The sequence below is a fragment of the Mugil cephalus genome, chromosome 4 (assembly GCF_022458985.1).
Source record: "Mugil cephalus isolate CIBA_MC_2020 chromosome 4, CIBA_Mcephalus_1.1, whole genome shotgun sequence".
Taxonomy (NCBI): domain Eukaryota; kingdom Metazoa; phylum Chordata; class Actinopteri; order Mugiliformes; family Mugilidae; genus Mugil; species Mugil cephalus.
In genome coordinates, this window is record NC_061773.1 from 11,836,402 (window position 1) to 11,856,590 (window position 20,189).

The window sequence follows — 20,189 nt, forward strand, 5'->3', positions numbered from 1 at the left end:
AACCAGTGGATCTCTCTCTACTGCTGTTCATTTCTGGTTTAACTAATGCTTGTGGTGTGCCTGTCACTTTCGTCCAGAATGTGTCAGCAGTGATCATATGGATGACTTATGGTTGCCAGATTAATCCAGAAATAGATATCAATCCAGCCTAGGGGCTAAATTCTAATGACTTGCCTTCTCCTAATTTGTCATATCAAAAAAAAGGTAAAAATGTTCAGTCGTCCAGTGAAATATATCAAAATCTCCAAGGCTCATGAGCACACAAGTTTGGTTTTCTTTTGACCCAAAACTAATAACATTTCCAGTCTCAGCTGTACTTTGTGTCAATGAACACAACATCAACATGTTAAACCCCATACCTAATAAACATGACAATATTAGATCTTTAACAGTCATGGTTAGTCATGACTGGCATTAACATTAAGCTCAAACCACCACTGTACATACACACTGTGCTGCCATGGCTGTAGATGATTGTGTGGTGATCATTGCTACTCTATTTTTCTATGGTTGTCATTTTTATAATTCCTCTTTCTGTATAGTTATTTCATAGTAATGTTATCCAGTTGCAACTTGCACAGTAAAACAGATCCACTTTATTTATTCTTCTATATAATCCGGATCTGTTATAATTTGTTACTAGATTTTGATGCTTTCTTTCCTAGATCTGTGACTGCAGAACATTCATATACTAATTATAATGTAAGAAATTGGATTGTGACAGGACATTTTTTTTATACCACGAGTATTGTTTTAAGCAGTTTGGCTTTCTGATTAAGTTTCTTCTTATCAAAACAGCAGATGTCACACAGAGACAGATGTTATAATTTTCTCGCAATAAATTTCAAAGATCAGAACCTTCCTTTGAGTGTTTTTAATTTAGCCAATATTCTAGTCTATCCTGGCAAACTTCTAATGCCAGAGTTGAGGATTAAAAACATCTGGCTAACCAGTATTTTAAGAATGAATATATTCCTTAATTTCCATTCCCCTGAGAGTTCTTGCCAGCACACGTATCCCCCCCTCAGATGTTAAATTGGTGAAATTGTTCGGCTTTTTTTAAAGTTACGTAATTGTCGACACCAGCTCTTACACGGGATAGTGTTACAGAGCGTATCATGTTTGAGGCACAGAGAGAGTGTGTGAGTGAATAGTGCTAATGTTTCCAGAACAGATTTAAGTGTAGAGGTGAGACGGCATAAACTAATCCAGGTGTGGGAGAAGAAAAAGTACATATGTGATTGTGAATGTTTCTTTGAATCTGTTAGATCCACCTTAACAAGTTTAAGTCAAGGTCACTGGGCAGTCTGTAGTTTTTTCTCTTCTCATAAATTAGATAAATGTTGAGATCACTATTATTATTATTATTTTATTAAATATGGGCTTCAGTCACTATCAACTTTGAACATCTGGATCCTTACAGGAACATATGGAGGCAAAATAAGCTCACTATATTACACTCTGGTTTCGATTATCGCTCTAAACTCTTCATGACATGGCCGGTATTTTTAAGAGTGGTCATGGCCATGTTTTTTTTTTGTTTTTTTTTGAAAAGATACCCTTGGGTTTTTTCCTAGCATGTTTCAGTAGGAACCTCATCGTAGCTTTTCCATCCAGCATAATGGATTGGGACTCAATTTGTCATCTGTGGGCGTTACAGTAAGTCTCCTCTTTGGAGAATCTGAATGGCAAGAGGACGCTGAGGGACGAGTCAGACTGGCAGCTTCTTCCAGCTGTGGGGCTATAGGGCTTCGGGGATTTGAAACCTGGCCTCAGATTAAGGTGCTGTGAAACTCATTTCTAGGAGCGTATTTAGTCAGACCAGACCTGGGTCATCTGCTGTACATCACTAGTGTTGCATATCTTCAGACATGACTAAAAAAAAAAAATTAAAAAATGATGAAGCCTCTCTGGGAATAAAGTAATTGTGGAGAACACATGGCTGTTAAAAAATGCAAGGTAGGTCATTTTATTGTTACCTTTGGTATTGTTGGCATCTCATGGTTTTGAAATTTTAACTTGGCAGTAGCATGTGGCCTGTCCGTGGGAAGCTTTGCGTGTTATCGGTTCTTCCAGTAACTCAAGTCTAGATGAGATATACTGTACATTATTACTCTATCCTATGGTCAGTGTAATTTGAGAATCCAGATTTATTCTTATGTAGTATAATGTTATGCAGGTCGCCGTGCTGTGATGTGTCTTTTGGGGCAGGGGGTAAACTCTTCAGCATGTGCACGGTGCATGACCGCAGCAGCATTACTGCTCATGTTTACTGTAGCTCCGGAGGGGGAGGCAGTAGGGGTTGTGTGGCAAAAAAAGGAAGCGATCTTTCTCTTATTTCAACCTGCGCTCTGATAGTAAAATAACAGATATGTAATGTGAAAATGAAGCCCCGTCTCTGGTAGAAACATGGATGCGGCACCCGTACGTGAACCCTTTTAAGTTCTGTAAATAGAATAACATAAGTGGTCCCCAGATCCATTTTGTGTGTTTGTAAAGTAACACAATAACTCTCATTTTCTCAGAAGAATGAAAGTGTGTGTGTGCTGTGGCAATCCACATCTGGGCTTCATCAGCCACATCAACTCAGACCCAGCGTTTGAAACGACAGCTGACTTTGTTGAACTGAGCAGGAAGTAAGGGCTTAATCTTCCTACTATGAAACATTCAGATTTGATTACCACAAAGACAAAGCAGGCACGATGCAGTGCAGGTCGTCTTCTTCAGCCAGCTTTCTTGGTCACTAATGACCTTGCACTCGCCATAGCAAAGCACCATTAAATTTGGTATTCGAAGAAGAAAACGAGGGCCAGTCAATCTACAGATGGCAGCTTATACTTCTCGCACCGTTCGTCATAGAAAAGAATGGGTTGTGAAATTCATTCAGAATCCATATCACAGCCAGCAGAAGCCTGCTTCCTCTAAAACACAAATACTAAAGAAAAGAAGAAAAGAAACCCTTTGAAAGGTAGGCTATGTAAGCTCCTTTGTCAGATTACCTCAAGCAAATTGAGCACCTGACCTAAGAAGTGATCTGAAGGATCTGCGCTCAGACCACCAGCCAAAACCAGACTAAGCATGTGCCCTGTGACCTCCACCCGGCCCAGCTCAGATTAGCCCGGGGCCACCAGGCAGATAGCCTTTCAGGAAAGGCTCCCTAACTTCCGAGGACAATGGCGGTGTTGTCTGTGACAGAAAGGACCATTTCTGCGTTGGATTAAATTTCTTATTGAGCAGAAGAATTCTAAAAATGTCCCCTCTATTCTATGTAATTTCATGTCGGGCAGTCTTGGCAGCGCCGTGGTTCTCAAATCCATAACTGCACCAGATGTATAACAGCTGTGTTTTAAGCTAGTTATCCACTGTTTGCTTTTATTTAATGCGTATATGTTTTATAGGCTGCATTAATCCATGCATGTGATGTTTTTAGAGCCTTCTTCCTGTTCGGCAATATCTGGTTTAGTAACTTGACATGATTTTCAACACATCTGTGTTTACAGCTGTGAGATGATGATCGAGGGATCTATTCTCCCCTCATGGTGTTTGCTCAGAAAGGGTTTGGTGCGTGTGTGTGTGGTTGGTGGGAGGATGTTTCGCTCTGTAAGAACTAGCTACTGACAGATGAGCTCTCATTTACCACAGTCATGTGCCGATGGTTGAAGCTACCACAGCAGTATTTATTTTTAAAATTTACTCTCGGCCTGATCTGTATAAACTGTAAATTTGCTTCCCGTCCTGTTTACCTTTTAGTTTCACTATTTAAATTGCATGATTAATGTTCGAGGAATTGAATATATTGCGTCATACGGTACACTGGACGTAGTTTAACATTCATTTTTAAATCGATAACTTATATTTTCACAAAAAAGTAGTGTTTTTGGGATGTACCACGTCTTCATTTAAATCCTTAAAGAGAACACTGCAGTGTACAGATCTCAATTATTATTTATGTTTGCATCAGTATAGTTTTATAAATCCACTTCAAAAATGGATTCAAGTTATTTCAAGTGATTTCACCTTTGCTCTTAATAAACAAGTTTGTCATTTTTATAGCATGTTGGTATCTCTAATTCATTAATGCAAAGTAGGGATGGGAGATATGAGCTAAAAATGACAAAATTTGCCAACATGGCGATAACAATAAAAGTCACAATAAAAATATTATAATTCCAATCCATATTATTGACTCAATCTGTCACTACGTTCTGTCTTCAGAGCTTCAAGATGATACTTACCAGTTATAGTCAAATAAGCTGCTTAACTACAGGTTCAAGTAGGAAGTTGAGGTTGTGTAAAATATTGTGCAATTTATATCTAAGTCATTAAACCACAAAATAATAGAAGCATGAACACATACTGTACAACCAGTCGACGTTTATGTGTACGTAGTCCATGATACTAGGGATTTGAACGTTGTCAGTGGTTCCAGTGAGGTCTCTGTGCCAGAGGATGTACGTCAGTCAAAGTAGCATTTTGCTTCAAAAAGGGGTTTTGGACAGAGCTGTTCTCTGCGAGGCACTTTATCTCGGGGCTTGGCTCAATTCCCACCACTGATGCCCTGCGGCATTGGTTCAGCGGCACTGGCCGGCACTTTTGTGCTCAAGGGTGATATACAGAATCAGTGGCAACCACAGTTTGACAGAGAGGTCTGCTGTCACGTACGCCAGGATTTTTCCAGGAATCTCTGTCCGTCATCCACTTGGAATGCTTCCCTGTGTCAAATCTACTGTAGTAGATTCAGTGTATTATTCAGTGCCATTTCCTCATGTTTCTGCAGACGTTTCAAAAAGGCATTTTCAAGAGAGCAACCCTGGTAGACGCTGTTTTTCACTGCTTTTACTATAAAAAAGAGTTTTTCAGTTAACTTCCACGGTGTCTCAGTCTTGTAAACAAGAATTCTGAAACCAATTAGAGTTTTAAATCTGTGCATAAATTCTAAATTACTAAAGCCAATTGAATCACCAATTCTAAATTGCATAAACCTTTATAAGCACTGACAGATACTTTCAGTGGGTGACCCAAAGCATGAACCAGAAAGGACCTTCGTAAGGACGTCCCTCGATCCCAACAGTTGTTGCTGATTTTATACTTGGCTCATAATCAGTCTGCTGATAAAAAAAAATTGGGCAAAAACCAAGTAAATGGTAGATACATACTCTTTGAAAACTGTGCTTTCCGCATGTCAAGTTTGTCTTTTCTTGGTCTAAATGTTGCTCGTTGACCCGAACCAGTCGCGTTAATTGTATAATTTGGTGAAAACCTTTCCAATCATGATACAAGCCCGACAGTGAAGAGTTTGGAAAAGCAAATAAAAAGAGCTCTCACCCTTCCTCTTCGTACCTGTTCTGAACCCATCAGTTCAAAGATTGGCCCTTGAAATCAAATATGGCTGAGGCGGGACACTTTGTTCAGGGGCTGGAGGGGGTTTGGCCCCTGGTGTGGGTCGGTTCCTATTATACCATTGCCCCAAGGCACCGAGGACCCCACACTACCACACACACACAAACCCGAAGGATCAGGTGACCCTCCAACCTTTGAAACTTTGTATGCGATCAAACCTTCCGCCCGTGCTAAGTGAGTCTGTGTCTCTTTAGAGAGAATATTCCTCTCCTGTCATGTTGTGGTTACAGATACTTGGAGAGCATAAATACAGTAAATGCTGCAACCTCAGAGCCAACAAAGTGTCCTTGCTTTTTTTCTCATTGAGGACCTCCGTGTGGGAGAAAGAAGGGCATATTTTGTCAGCGGTAACGATGAAGGAAGCCAACTTGGAAATGATTTCCTAAATTGTAAAGCAATACTTTATTGTTGTACCAAATCTGGTAGACAGAAGGGATTCTGTCTTGATTATTTGGAGACCGCCTGTAGTTGTTATTAGTTCACAATTTGGATATATCTCTTTATTTAGTTAGAATTCCCCCATTTCACTCCATCATCAGATTTTCTGGAACTAGATTCATATTTGATCTACGTCCAGGGGCCGAATGCGGGAAAGTAGTTTGTCCAACATGTAGTGAGAGTAATAATGTTTTAACACCAATTCTGTATTTGTTTTTTTTTTTTTTTTATGCCTCCCAATGAAACCATCACATGCTGAGACCCTGAACACTAAGTCAGATGCACTTTATTGTTTAGTTTATTGCGAAAAAAAAAATAATAATAATAAATCATTGTTGGACACTGAGGATGATTTTGTGGTATTTTCACTTTTTAAAGTATAAAGAAAATATTGGGGCCATCCCATTCCAATAAGATGTCAAGACCAAGGAGAATTTCACCTATGAAGAGGCGGAGGAATTATTGTGATTATTTCCAGGTGTATTGTCAGCGGTGTAGTTTTTTGCACTGCTAGGAAAACCACACATTAAAAAGAAGATATATACGCCTGCACTGCACTGAGGCTTTGAGAAGACAAAAAAGCTTTGACTGATGTGAAAAAGAAAAAAAAAAACTCCACAGGAAATCAAGTCCTGACCCATGATTGAGGCGATGTCCAAAATTGTTCCACATGTAATAGTAAATATAACCTGACAATAGATGGAGACTTGGTGGAAAGGAAGGTTGCAGAACATGAGATTTTATGATTTTATTTGCAGTAATAATCACTACCAGTCAAACGTTTGGTCACATCTCATTCAATTCAGTGTGAAAGTGCATTCAAACTCGTAGTTACTGAAACCTAATTCTACCATATGTGCCGTTGCTATGATCTCATATTACAGGCAGGCTTTATATTCAATGTGGAAATGTGCGCTGGTCCATAGTTTTATCTCTTGTAAGTGTGATGGTCACAAATGTTTTGTTTTTCTCTAATTGTCTGGCAGGTCTTTAGACCGTGTTTGATCCTGGGCGTTCCTCCTCAGTCCCCGTTCACTGCTGCAGTGTTGGATCTCTCACTTGGAAATGTTCTGTGATTTCTTGCGGAATATCTCACTGAGCGGACGCTTTCTGTCCTCCCAAATACATCTGCACTCTGACATGTCCAAACTTATAAATAAAAAATATACACTGCATCTGTGAATTACCTGTAAAGGCTGTGAAACTGATGTTAATCAGCAGAAAAGCTTCGGGTACGACATCTGCTTTCTGCAATATAAATCTTTAATTATTTTGAGCCGCCAAATAACTTAATTGTATAACTGTGGACACAAAATAACGCTGTGACATATTTTGTTAAACTACTATTGAGATCCACTCTATGGCGCTTCATTTTCTCTACTAAAATATATTCCATAGAAACACGTGAAAGTGTAGAGAAAGGTGATTCTTTCAAAATCGCCAAACCTGATCTCACACATCTAAACTTAATTAGGCCCGCTTGCAGCATGAAAACTAAACATGCACAATGGTTCCCAAATATCTGGCAATCTGGACACCAGATGTGTCCAGTCTATATCACAAAATTCCCCAACGGGGGTTGCACTCAAACCAAGTCTGAATCATTCGTTCTCAAAAACTTAACGTACTGTGGATGATTTATGGGTAATCATTTACTTTGGTGCTTTGGATGGAATTTATAGTGTCCCAGTGGTTGTATTTGTAAACCAAAGCAGGTTTTCTTCCTCGGTGTGACCCCCCTTGAACGTATATAACGCCCAAACAGGTGCTACCAATCACTTAGTATTGATTGCATAAAAGATGTGACGATATGTTCACTCTTCAGTTTGTGACCTTTAGGGAATGGTTTAACTTTAAGAGCACAGACAATTGTGCGCCGTGAAAAACTGCAACATTTGTGTCCTTGTCTTCTGAGACTCCCAGCTTTTGAGGTTTTAGCGAGCATGTGATTTTCACTTAAACACCCTTAATCCACACTCAGGTGGGCGGGTCCGTCTGCCACATGAGAGGGCTGAGAAACAAAGCACTGCCGATCTGTTGCCGTCATTTTCATTTAATCCGACCGGTGTCTGTTTCAGTCCAGCGGTGCTTCTGCTGATTGTTCACACCATTGAAACAAGATGGCTAAAAGCTCCTCACTGGTGCGCCAGGAGTGTGAGCAGTGTTGGACGAGCAAAATCTATCTGCTGCCCTCCTGTGGCTTCATAGCGTCACTGTTCAAATGAAGACCTGGTTACTGATGGGTGGTTTTAGCATAAACGTGGCTTCACTGAATGATCCGACTTCCATACATTCACCTTTCCTGTTATTTTTGTACACTTCATTTCAGTGTAATGTTTCCATGCTGTGGATTGATGTCAAATATTATTTATAAATGTAAATAAACCCCAAACATTTTATCATTTTCATGTCCAAGCGGTGGCTTTGCTTTTCATCGTCCGTTGTGTATCTCTCTTGCCAGGATGTGTAGCATAACACATCCTGTTTTTAATGTCTACAGTACATCCTCAGAGGAGCGGTGACAGGGCAGGTATGCCCATCCAACTGCTCATTAGAAGAAAGAGCAAATTAACTCTCCCAGGGACCTTTTCGCGACATAGGGCCAACAACAACAGATGCACAGATCGGCTGCTGGAATAACGACAAATTATTTGTTAATTAGCCTTTTTTTTCTTTTTTTGTGAACAAAGGTTTGTGTGGTATCATTTCACGGGGACTCATGGCAGTAGGCAAAATGTCAGCAGCAGCAGCAGGAGAATAAAGCCCTGGAGGCAGGAATGACTTCATCTTTGTGACAGTCCAAGACTTAAATGTACTGTATTCTGCAGACGGGGTGTAGGACTCTGTCAGATGATTCACGGAGTCTGTTCACAAATGACACAAACGGCTTTACAGGCTGCCGCTTTACAGTGAATGCTTCACACGTGCCCATGCATAAGGTACTCCTGCATAGTAATGACGACTATATATAGATGGAAGCATGTACACCACGCTGCTCAGAGCCTTGGAGGAGCGTAGTGTGAGTCGGGGTGTAGGAGTGGTGAAGGTAAACAGCAGTGTGCTGATGTGTTGTATCAGCTGTTTGAGCATCATTCTATACTAATTACTGTACAGCGATGTACACTCACTTGCCAGTTCATTAGGTACGCTAGTGAAGATGAATGCATTCAGCCCGTCACTAAATCTTAGCTTTGTGGAGGTCATGGTGTTCAGCATTTTTTTTTTTAAAATAACAGAGAATGTCGTGTTTTTATTTTAGAGACTGGATTGTAATATTAAAATCCACTGTGCTCTACCATCACGTGTTTCTAAAAATTTTCACAGCCTCATTTTATTCAGTGCGCTAGGCTAAATAACATCACCACACACTGCGTCTTCCCGATCATTATTGATCAACAGGACTATTCTGTCAGGGTGCATTGTTTCGTTTTCGCTCGTGTACCTAACGAGTGGGCAAGTGAGTGTAAAGATAATGTATAAGCTACCTGGTGTGTGTTCCAGTGCCAGAGCCCCCCGGGGGCTGTTGCTCTGTTACTAGCTTATAGCTGCAGTTAAAGATTAAGACAAGCTGAAGCTCGCTCTGTCTGTTACCACATCGCTTGGTCCTTCAGTTTAAAACGCAGCTTTAAGCTCTGAATCCATCCGTCTTCACTGCTGCACCTAATGTTTCATGTATTCAAAACATGAACAATAATCATTTTTATACGCTGCATCAGTCATTAGAACATAGCATCAGTCGTAGCCTTGCTTTGAGTTCTTCCAGGTTACATGCAGACAGACCCCCAAGCAGACTGGACTTTATCGTCAGTATTGATGGAAAAGTGCTGCTTTGCTTTCAGTGTTTTGTTTTTTGTTTTTTTCCCGCAACACAGAAAATTGCTTTCAGTTCTCCAGGGTATCCTCAGACACTAAAAAAAAAAAAAAAAACACATGTACTGATGTGTTGGCTTGACAATCTGCCTGGCTGGATCAGGTGCAGCCAGTAAACAGCTGTGGCTGTTGTGAGCTACCACACACAAACACAATCAGATCTCATGGAGAATATACAACGTGACACGCGGCTGATTCCTGCGGCTCAATCGCTATCAGTCATTGGAAAATGATTCCGTTCGGAGTCGTATTAAAGTTCAGAACTCAAACAGCCACGATTGATGAGCTTAATAGCTTCGGAGCGGCCCTACGTTTGCTTTGTGTTTTTGCCATTTCTCTCTCTTTATTAAAAAACGTTCCGGCGCCTCATCCCGGCGCAGCCCCAATCCTCCGCGCGCCGCGTTATAGATCACCTGAAGGTATGAGCAGAGTAGTGACTAGTCAGAGTATTTATATCTGTGCCCCATCTGTGCGCAGATTGTTCTCCTTTTCATAAATCATTGAGCTAAAGCAATTGCACAGGCAGGAAGGAGGGAGACCTCCCCTCGGTGTGGCATGAGCAGCCACTGTGTCCAATATCTCTTACTTGTTTGTTTAGCGAGATGTGCTGAGGGAACAAATGTGAGCGGTATCAAACGTGACACGTTTAAAGTTGGAGCGGATGTTTCTGAATAAATGTGTCGCTCTCGCTCTCCGCTGTGAGCATGAATTACTGTATCTGGAGAGTGCAAGCTCCGCTCGCTCCAGTAATTGAGCCTCAACACGCCTCGTATTGTACCACATTCGCAGAAACACCGTGTGCGTGCTCAAAGATGACAAACGGTCGACGCTCCGGAATGATGCGTGTGTGTTTGTGTGCGTGCTTGGCTGTTTTGTTCGCTTCGCCCTCTGCTTACGTCTCTTATGACCCGCCCGTCTTGGACTCATCTGAAGAGACGTGAAATAATTAGCTCGCAATCAAGTTGAATTTGTGGGTCAGTGGTTATGGATTAGTGCCATGCAATCAAACGCCTGAGGCCATTATTTTGAATGCAATGAGGATCAAAGTGTTGCTAAAAATACCAAACAGATCGGGCCTCATTTTGGTCAAAATAAACCAAAAGGCGTCAGTAATGTTTTCATTTGATTCAGTGGTGCAGTCGAAGTGCACTGGGTGTGAATACAGCATTGAAAGTAAACATTTGATTGAGAGCTACAATAAATGTAGACACAAGTCAAGTGTCTTTAGAGGGTAGAAAAAGGTTTTCATTTGATTTAGGTGAGATGGAAGACGGCGAGCCTTTTTCTGTTTTATTGCTTATTGCATGATGATTTAATGATCCTTTAATGGTCTGATGTCTTTTTCCCGCTGGACAAATCATGTTGGGAGAGCGTGTTGTTTGATAAGCAGCGACGCACTTTCTTGTGTTCATTGTGACGTTGATATTGAGTTGAATTGTTAGTAATATTTCTCACCTTGACACTGTCACAAGGAAACTTTTCTTTTCTTTTTTTTTTGTAGGTGCCAAGTTGGTGGTAGTAAAACACACACACAGCCAAATGCCATTAAAACAAGGGAGGAACATGCTTCAGAGATGTGGTTTTGGTTTACGGCAGACCTGAAACTAATAAAAGCTCTGCAGCTTCCCTCAGCTCCCCTGAGCTTTACAGTGTCCTCTCATTGTCTGACCTGCTCCTTGTTTGTTCTGGTTCACTCTGACGGTTCTCAGGACGTAGTGGTCTCTCAACAATATGTTGACACATTTGAAACCACCAGACTGTCTGAGTGACTTTGCATCCGTTAGTTTACCACACTCTCACGGCTGTTTCCAGCCTTCAAGCAAACAGTGACTTGATGTTGAACTGTGAGGAATTCGGTGATGGAAAAACCCTGATAATTCATTAGATACGTACGTATGTATTAGATCAAAACAGGGCTGAAAGAGTGAAAGTAAAGATATGTAAAGGGAAGTAAAACGGGAAAGAGCATGTTATGGATATTCCATTTCATGATAGACTACGATGTAATATATTCTGCAAACGTTGACGCCCTCATTATATTCCTTAGCACAGTTACAAGCCATTTAGAGAAACGGTTTTATTTAATTGGTCCCTTTTTTTTTTTTTTTTTGGCCCAATTAATCTCCACAGTCTGGATTAAGTGCAAGCTCCGAGCCAATAAACAGACTTCGACAGGATTTACTGCCGCACGTTGGCACTGCTCTCGTTGCCAGTGGCAGAACTGATTGTGCTGGTCAGCGACAGCACGCGCACTCGCAACACTTTGCCCGTCGCGGGCTCCGCGTACACGACTAATTTAAAGCCAAAAACAATACTTCCAACTAATGTGTTTATAATTATGGGAGCCCTGCTGGGAGAAAACCAGCTTTTAGAGAGATCCATCTGTGATTTCGCACTGAGGATTGCTTGCTCTTCAAAGGCGTATGTCTAATGAGGGCTCACGCTTTGAAGTCTGTCCTCGCTCAGTTTTCTGCTTTGTTTGCTTTTGTTTGGCTTTTTAGAAAAGATGAATTACTGCTCCATTAACATTAAAAAGAAATGAAGGGAACCTTATCTCATTGCCGACTGATTGAATTTGATTGTTATGGTTCAGAATTGCATAGTATGTGTTTATGGAGAAGGGCCACCCTTTGCACCACGTCTGCTCAGTGTGCGGAAAAACATGAAGCACTTTGAAAGGCACTTCCTGTTAATGCATGTCATGTACTCTGTGTTATACTCTTGGGGAAAGGAAGATTAAAAAAACAACAACCTAATTTTACACCCCTGCATCGCTGTTATTAGACATAAATAAATAGTCATGATAACACTGATTGAATTCGCACTGCGACGTTGTCATGAATTGTGCCTGTGAGCTAACGCTGGCTGCGTTTTTCACCGGCTCTTTTTCTACAGCTGTGCACAAGCTGTGATCTCCACTGACCCGGATCGCTACCCCAGTCAGGCCCGCACAGCGCTATCGGTAAATATTTCAATGCGAACCGATGGAGGGGAGGGCGAACGGTTCCGTAACGCCGTGTCATGTGAGGATGCTGTCGCTATCGTCGACCGCGACATGTGGTCGTGGTTTCGTATCTGTGGGCCCATGTGGCTGCCGCAGCGCTGGGGTTTGGGAAATAGCCGGTCCTGATAAGCATCGCTGGAAAGCAATGCAGTGAATGCTAGGAGTGTTTTCCAGGGAAAATATTTTCACTTCAGGCACGAGAATGATTGCAGCTCTCCAACTCTGAGCTTCATCATTGGGTGTTTTATCCGCACTCTTGTTTTCAGTGTTTCCCTGTACGATGCACAGACAGCACCATCTAGTAAAAGCACGAGAGTGTGTGATTTTATGCTGATATGAGGGTCTGATGGACTGTATAGAAATGCTATTAAAAATCATGTATTTAAAAAAAAAAAAAAGGTATTGCTTCTTCACATTACTGCAAATACACAGTAATCCTGGAAATGCAACATTTCCATAAATTTCCAGCACTCCTCATTGTTGTGGGATATTGTGGATCTAATCCACCGTGCTGATATTGTTATATATCAGCTCCTGGAGACTGTGCTATAACAATAGCAGTGTTGGTGGTTATCTCAGTATGGGATTGAAGAGTATGTATGAGATGAATGAGAGAAAAGCTTTGATACTTGTTACACGCTGTGCAATGGTTTGGTTATGTTCTGGAAATGAATGGGACTTTGTATTCCTCAGTATGTCTCTATTTAGGTAGAGAGAAAAACAACATGGCCTTCGTCATCATGGCTACAATACTAGCGACTTGAGTGTGAAGGAATAACGTGTGCAGGTGCAGCTACTGCAAGAAGAGTGTTTTGAAACCTGTGATTTTCTGAATGTGCGTGTAATTTGTCCCATAAGACTTTTTTTTTTTTTGGAAACTTTAGTATGTGCTAGTGCTGGAGTTTTGTTTAACATTTGTCTAACAAATGTATTTTGCCAACAACCGTAAGTTTTAATTGGAGTGTAAGTGATGTTCCTGTTAATGTGCCAGTGTTGAGACACTTAATCGCAAGATAACAACATAATAAGAACATCCTTTACCTGTTAGGCTGCGTTCAACATCTTCTCTAGCAACATAAAAACAGCCGACACATGTTTGTATGACACTTGTGCGTGGTGGCTGTCACTTCTACAAGCGTGCATGACACTATGTTGGTGAACTCTATTTGCATCTGTGCATGTGAACAGGCACACGCGCGCCATATATTTCCACTGTGTGAATGCACAAAGCCAAGTAAGTAGGATACGCCTAATCCTGCTCTGCATATCTCCCTACCTATATGTGTATAAAAGCGTCGGTGTGTGTGTGTGTGCGTCTGTCTACATGTTGGGATTCAGCTGCTTTGAGTGCGTGGTGGGCAGCAGGCTGTGAAATTAACACTCCGAGATTAAATTTCACAGCCTGAAATACTGGGCAGGCAATTTCCCATTGCATCATTGAGGCACTGGGATCCCCCCTTTTTACAGTGGTTACTATGGTTACCACAAGGCATGCCTAAATACCGTCAAAGCGATGCCGCCATCTGTCTGCATGCTGATATTAGTTTGACGAGGCCAAATATACAGTATACAGTGTTATTAGGCAGCGGGACCATGAGGGGTTTTAACCGACTTTTGTCGGAATTTTTCTTTCTTAACATTAAAATATATTAAGGTAGAGGACTATAGTTCTTCAAATCATTTAGATATATATATATGTTATATATGTGTGTGTGTATATATATATATATATATATATATGTGTGTGTGTATATATATATATATATGTGTGTGTGTATATATATATATATATGTGTGTGTGTATATATATGTGTGTGTATATATATATATATATATATATATATATATGTGTGTATATATATGTATTAATTTTTGACACAAAACCCTAAGAAAAATGCAATACGTGTTAAAACTTTGAAACTAGGGCTGGGCGTTATGACCAAAAAATGTATATCACAGTATTTTTCAAAATTCTCACAGTATCACGGTTTATCACGGTACGAAGTTAAATATTATCAAGATGAAATGAAAAAATGGGGACAATTGATTTGTTCATTGATTTTGACTTTTTTATCCATATTTAAACATATTTAAACTGCAATGTCTGTCAATAGAGCAGGAGCGGCTACCGTAATAATTGTAGTCTGAGCGCAACATTTTTTTTCTAATTCAGAAAAAAAATAGAATTGGGGACATTTTTGGGGACAACTTTAGCCAGGGGACAGGTCATCCAAAATGGGGACTGTCCCCAGAAATCGGGGACGTCTGGTTACCCTCACAAAAAACAACAACAACAACAAAAAAGAAATGGGTGCAGCAAAACAAAACAAAAAAATAGCATTATGAACCGGTACACCGGCCCAGCCCTATTTGAAACTCTCACTAATATTTGCCTCATTTTAAGATTTCAAGTGTGAGATTATGATTAATGACTTTTTTAAATTGATTTTTAATATTTAATGATGGTCCAAATAAATATGGCTTAATCTTGACCAGCAGAATTTTTCACTACAAACGCTGATGGTCACATTATTCAATTAGTACATATTAGTTATTCAAACTACCTCTGTGATCCTCTCCTCTGTGAGGCTATGCCTTCATCAATGGATCTGCCATTGAACTCTTAGGTAAGAGACTTTGTTTAGTGCCAAATAACAAAGATAGAGTGCTAACAAGCTAAACTAAACAGTTAAACGGTTACCAGTTTGCATTCAAGACTTTAGCATTTTAGCGTAAAGCACCAACAGCCACAAAAGAAATGCACTTGGTGCAATTAAATGTGACATGAACGATAATGAAACAAAAGTCATAATATTTAAAACATCTTGATATCGCAGTATAAAAGGAAACTTTATATTTAATAGGATGAATTCTGCATTGATATAAATATTGTAACTGAAAAGCCTAAATGCTGTAATTATGATTCTGTTTTTGTTCTAAAACACTGCATATCATAACATATATACAATGCATGGCTGCAAATGGTTTAATTTTACATTCGAATGAAAAGGTTTTGCTTGTCAGGTGTTTAAACATTGTGTATTCTGTAGGTTACTGGATGCATTTTGCCATGTAACAGCCACATGAATACCAGTAGGAGAACCACTTAGTTAGAAACAAGTTAGAAAGACAGAGAGCTGTGAAATGAACTGGAACTTTTAGAGTTACTCAGTGCGCAAACAAGGGTCAGAATTAAATTGTATCAAAATAATTTTAGCACCAATAAGTCCTAGCTTGGGAGGTTGAACTCCCAACTCTGGAGGTGAACGTTTCTGAGTGGTTGAGTACTTGTAACATTTTATTTCAGCCACAAGGAGCAATATATACAATTAAAAATCTGATACTCAGCAGCACAGCTGGAAACTCTGCCCACGCCTGCCCAACACACATATCATGTCAGCACATTCATTTGCCAGACTTTTATACCCCAGTGAAAACACACAAAGAATCGTCTGAAGGAACCTTGTACTGTCTAAAAAATATATGAGTACCTCGGGTTGAAAAGCAGCAATAATCTCAAAAAATAACACTTTTGAAGGTAAAAATTTTAAGGTCTTGAAAACCGATTTCTGAAATCTTATCTATAAAAATATTTTTCAAATACTCCATCGCAGACACTTATTGTGTATTCTCCTCGTTCCTGGAAAGGTCAGTGTGCTCCGGGGGGTACGGTTCTCTGGAATACATGATTTCTCCCTAAATGGCTGCACGTCGTGTTTGTCACCAAAATGAGCAAGTTGCCATCAGTGCAGACGTAGTCACACTGTTAATAATAACCAATCTTAATATACTGGTTAAACAGTCAACACATCAGTTCTAATATAAACCTTCACATTTCCTATAATAATCGTCTTGTACTCGAAGCTTGAATCACGCTTTGCGTCATTGTTCTTGCCTTGAGGTACTTGGAGGCTCCCGTGTCTCAGAGCTTGAAGCGAGTCCGTAATAACATCAAATTGTCAAATAAACGAAAGAAGTGATCCGGCGCCCGTGAAGACAGAAATTAAATAAGCATATGCCTGACGTTGTTTATTGTGATTGCCATTTTAATTGAGTCCTCGCTCCCATCCATTCTGGTGGCTCCTGCTGCAGCCGGCTACGTTCCCAAACGAGCCGCTCTGCCATCTCTCGCTGTGATTTGGCAGCGAGGTGCACACGGCACCAGTCAGGAGTTACATTAGTCAGCCCATCTGCTCCTTATAAACTGTGGTTCACACTTCAAACATGTCTCTCGCACTGGCTAGTGCAGGGAGGTGATAGGAGCCTCCTAATTTGCAGAAAGGATGTAGCAGGTTGCTGTTTCTAAGACGTGTTCAAATACTACTTTATTACTGCGTTATTGACCAAACTCTGACTGTCGCCTGTTAAAGGTACTGCCTGTTTTTAAGTAGCAGCTAATCAGTCACTTCCCTGGCTCTTTCATTGGTCCGCTGACCACCAAACAGAGGGCTCTTACCCTTTGTCAAGTCCCTACTTCCTGGGTTACTGTTGCTAGGTTAGACAAAAAAAGCCATAGGAGGGTCCGTTCACGTAGAAAAACACTGAAGCGTTGCTCTCTGGTTGGTCGTCACAGATCTATCAGGACGTCAATGAACTGCCGATTGTTCAGTCAAGCAGATAAGAAATTGATTGTTGCAGCTTCTCAAATGAGGATTTTTCTGCACTGGTAGCGTGGCAAATTGAATCTCCTTGGCTATTATATTGTTGGTCAGGACACTGAATGTCATAATGCACAAAAACAGCCATCAAACATAGCACATGTAGGGACGTAAACCCCAGAGGGCAGCAGTCATCTCACTTTCTTTAACCCCGTCTCAACCATCTCATCAACCTTTTGACAGAATGTACGACCAGGTTCAGTACACAATCAATTAAAGAGGCATCTGCCATGACTCTGGTCACTCCTGAAGACTTCCTCCTCTGAGGTCACATATAAAGCAATAGCCTCCCAATCTTCCTCCCAATCCATTACAGTGACAGCTTGTTATGCAGGCCTCGTTCTCCCCGAGGATCTGTAATCCAGGAGTTTGGATCCTTTCCCCTACACATGCCCTCCTCCGGCCTGGGGATGGCGCTTGGAATAGCAACGACACACGTATCTCATCACATTCCTCGCTGTAATTCTTGGTACGTGGATCACATTCGGTCACGTCCCTGTGGACAGTGTGCCTCTGTGATGCCAGTTTGAAGCCACACCCTGATAAAAATCCATATTTGATGGTGTCTTGTGTTAAAGGTCAGATGATGCTAATCACAAGCATTCATCATTCATGAATTCAGTTATGGGATTTGTGCCTTGGAACAAATATTTAATCTCTCTTTTTTTTTTTTTTCTGCACTTTCAGAGATTGTCCTGGAAAAGTTTCTTGAATGGGCCTCTGTGTGTTTGTGTGTATGTGTCAGATCCGTCATGCCTGTTTTGTGCATCGCTGTGGCAGAAGTTGCTTTCAGTTTTCTCACAGTGAGGTGGATTTACTGAAGCATGCAGCGTGTCCAATCCAAATTTCTTAGGATCAAGATACCAAAATTGTGACCCATACAAGACCCACTCACCTAGAAATCATATTCGGCTAGTAAGAAATCTGAAAGAATGTTAAGACACTGTGATAAGACTGACCCACTGGCCAAGTCCCATAGGTTCACGCAGAACTGTTTTTTTTGTTTTTTTTTTCCCACAATGTCTGTTCACACCAACTAAAAAAAATCATAATACGTATTTTTTTTATGTTTAAGTACTCACTTAACGTGGTTGACGTTAGGGGAAGGACATGGAGTTGGTTGAATCCCGGCTGTTAATGAGATGAAACTTAAGCATCGATATGATGTAAAGAAACAAAACAATAATCTAAAGCAGCTCATTTTGGGTAAACTTTGCATTCCCAAGCAGATATTAGAAATATATGTTCATCACTATAATTATTGCATCTTCAAATGCATTGATTAAAAGCTCCTCTGGGAGTGAAGGGTAGAGCTGGTGCCATGTAGGTTCCACTGTGCTCTGTTATTGAAGTGTGTGGCATCATCATGCTCAGATCTAAGGAGCTGTATAAGACTGTCTGCTTTAGAAATGAAGGGTTATGTAAAGTGTCAAGGAAAAAAGAAAAATCCAAGGTTATCTGAAAAAAAAACTCTTTGTGCTGCAGCTCAAGAGGTAATGGAATAACGATGGAATACAAAGTATTTCTTCACACACGTATTTATACGCAAAATAAAGGCGTACAGGATTAGTGGTTTAGCTAAATGTCTTGTTCAGGCCCCTGACTCTTTGGATGTCAGTCTGCAGCAGGTGACTCTGTATTATAGCAACTTTTAAATATAGAACATTTAAATATAGATTTTTTTTTTTTTTTTACTAATAGAGTTTGCCTCCCAAGAAAGTAGGTCAGAAGCTTATTGTCATACACCGTCATAATGTTTTAGCACAAATGTGTGTAGATTTGCAAAATAAAAAATTCTAACTCGGTGTGAATTTAGCAGCTCATTTAACGCGTAGCTCGGCTGCTTGGAAAATGTTGCATTATTTATAACCTTGGCCATAACCTTGACTTACGATGGCCGTGGCAGTGGACAGTGCGAATGTGTAATGATTCTCCGCTGGCAGGGATCACAGCCGATGCACGGCTGATCGATAGATGCCGGTCTCTCCCTCTCTGCCGGTATTGATCTGCCAGCGTGTGCCTGTGAACCAGACTGAACAGTCAGACAAAGAGCTTTCCTCCTCATTACTCAAAGAGCGGCCTAAGCGCCGTCACATTTGATGGAAACCATCCGCCTTTTCCCTGACACGGCCACAATGTTGGAGGATGAAAAATGCTGTTAAGATCTTTGGGAGGGGATTATTATATCAAATGTCCTCATCCCCCATTCACACCACGCACACAATGTCATTTGTATTGTCTCTTAAAAATCCAACTTCTGCCAAGTCATTTAAAAACTTCCCAGACTGATAAAAGACTATCTTTTGCTGCCGTTGGATATATATATATGTGTGTGTGTGTGTGTGTATAATAGGTCTGTTTTATCCTCAGCCACAGCCAAAAGAATAGGGCAGAAAATGATGTGATAAATGGGCTGAATGACCTTGAGGAATAGAAACGCTATTATACGTTTAGGAATCCGTGTGAGTGTTCACATAGGCATGTGCACAACAAGGTCGTCACTTACACAAAATTCTTTGGCCTTGTGATATTAAGCCGGGCAACTTCTCTCTCACACCAGGGGGATTTATTCATTCAGCATGGCTATCTAGATTCTTTTTCTTTTTCTCATGAACCCATTAATTCTCATAAGGGTGTAATCAGGGCAGCACCACACTTTCACTTTGTCTGCCGCTCTCGCCATCAATTTATTCCTTTTCTCTCCCTGACCTCATTTGTGGAAGCTGCAGAGAATATCAAAATAAAGTTTTTCTGTGGTTTAGGGTTTACAAGCTAAAATACAGCAAACGCGGTCATGGGGAAAAAGATGGACACAGTGT

At 40.7% G+C, this 20,189-nt stretch overlaps 1 long non-coding RNA gene across 1 annotated transcript in view; it reads left to right on the forward strand.

Moving 5' to 3' along the window:
- LOC125007265 overlaps nucleotides 1-20,189 on the forward strand; it is a 45,048-nt gene that overhangs the window by 14,364 nt on the left and 10,495 nt on the right. The gene's annotated exons all lie outside the window — the stretch shown is intronic.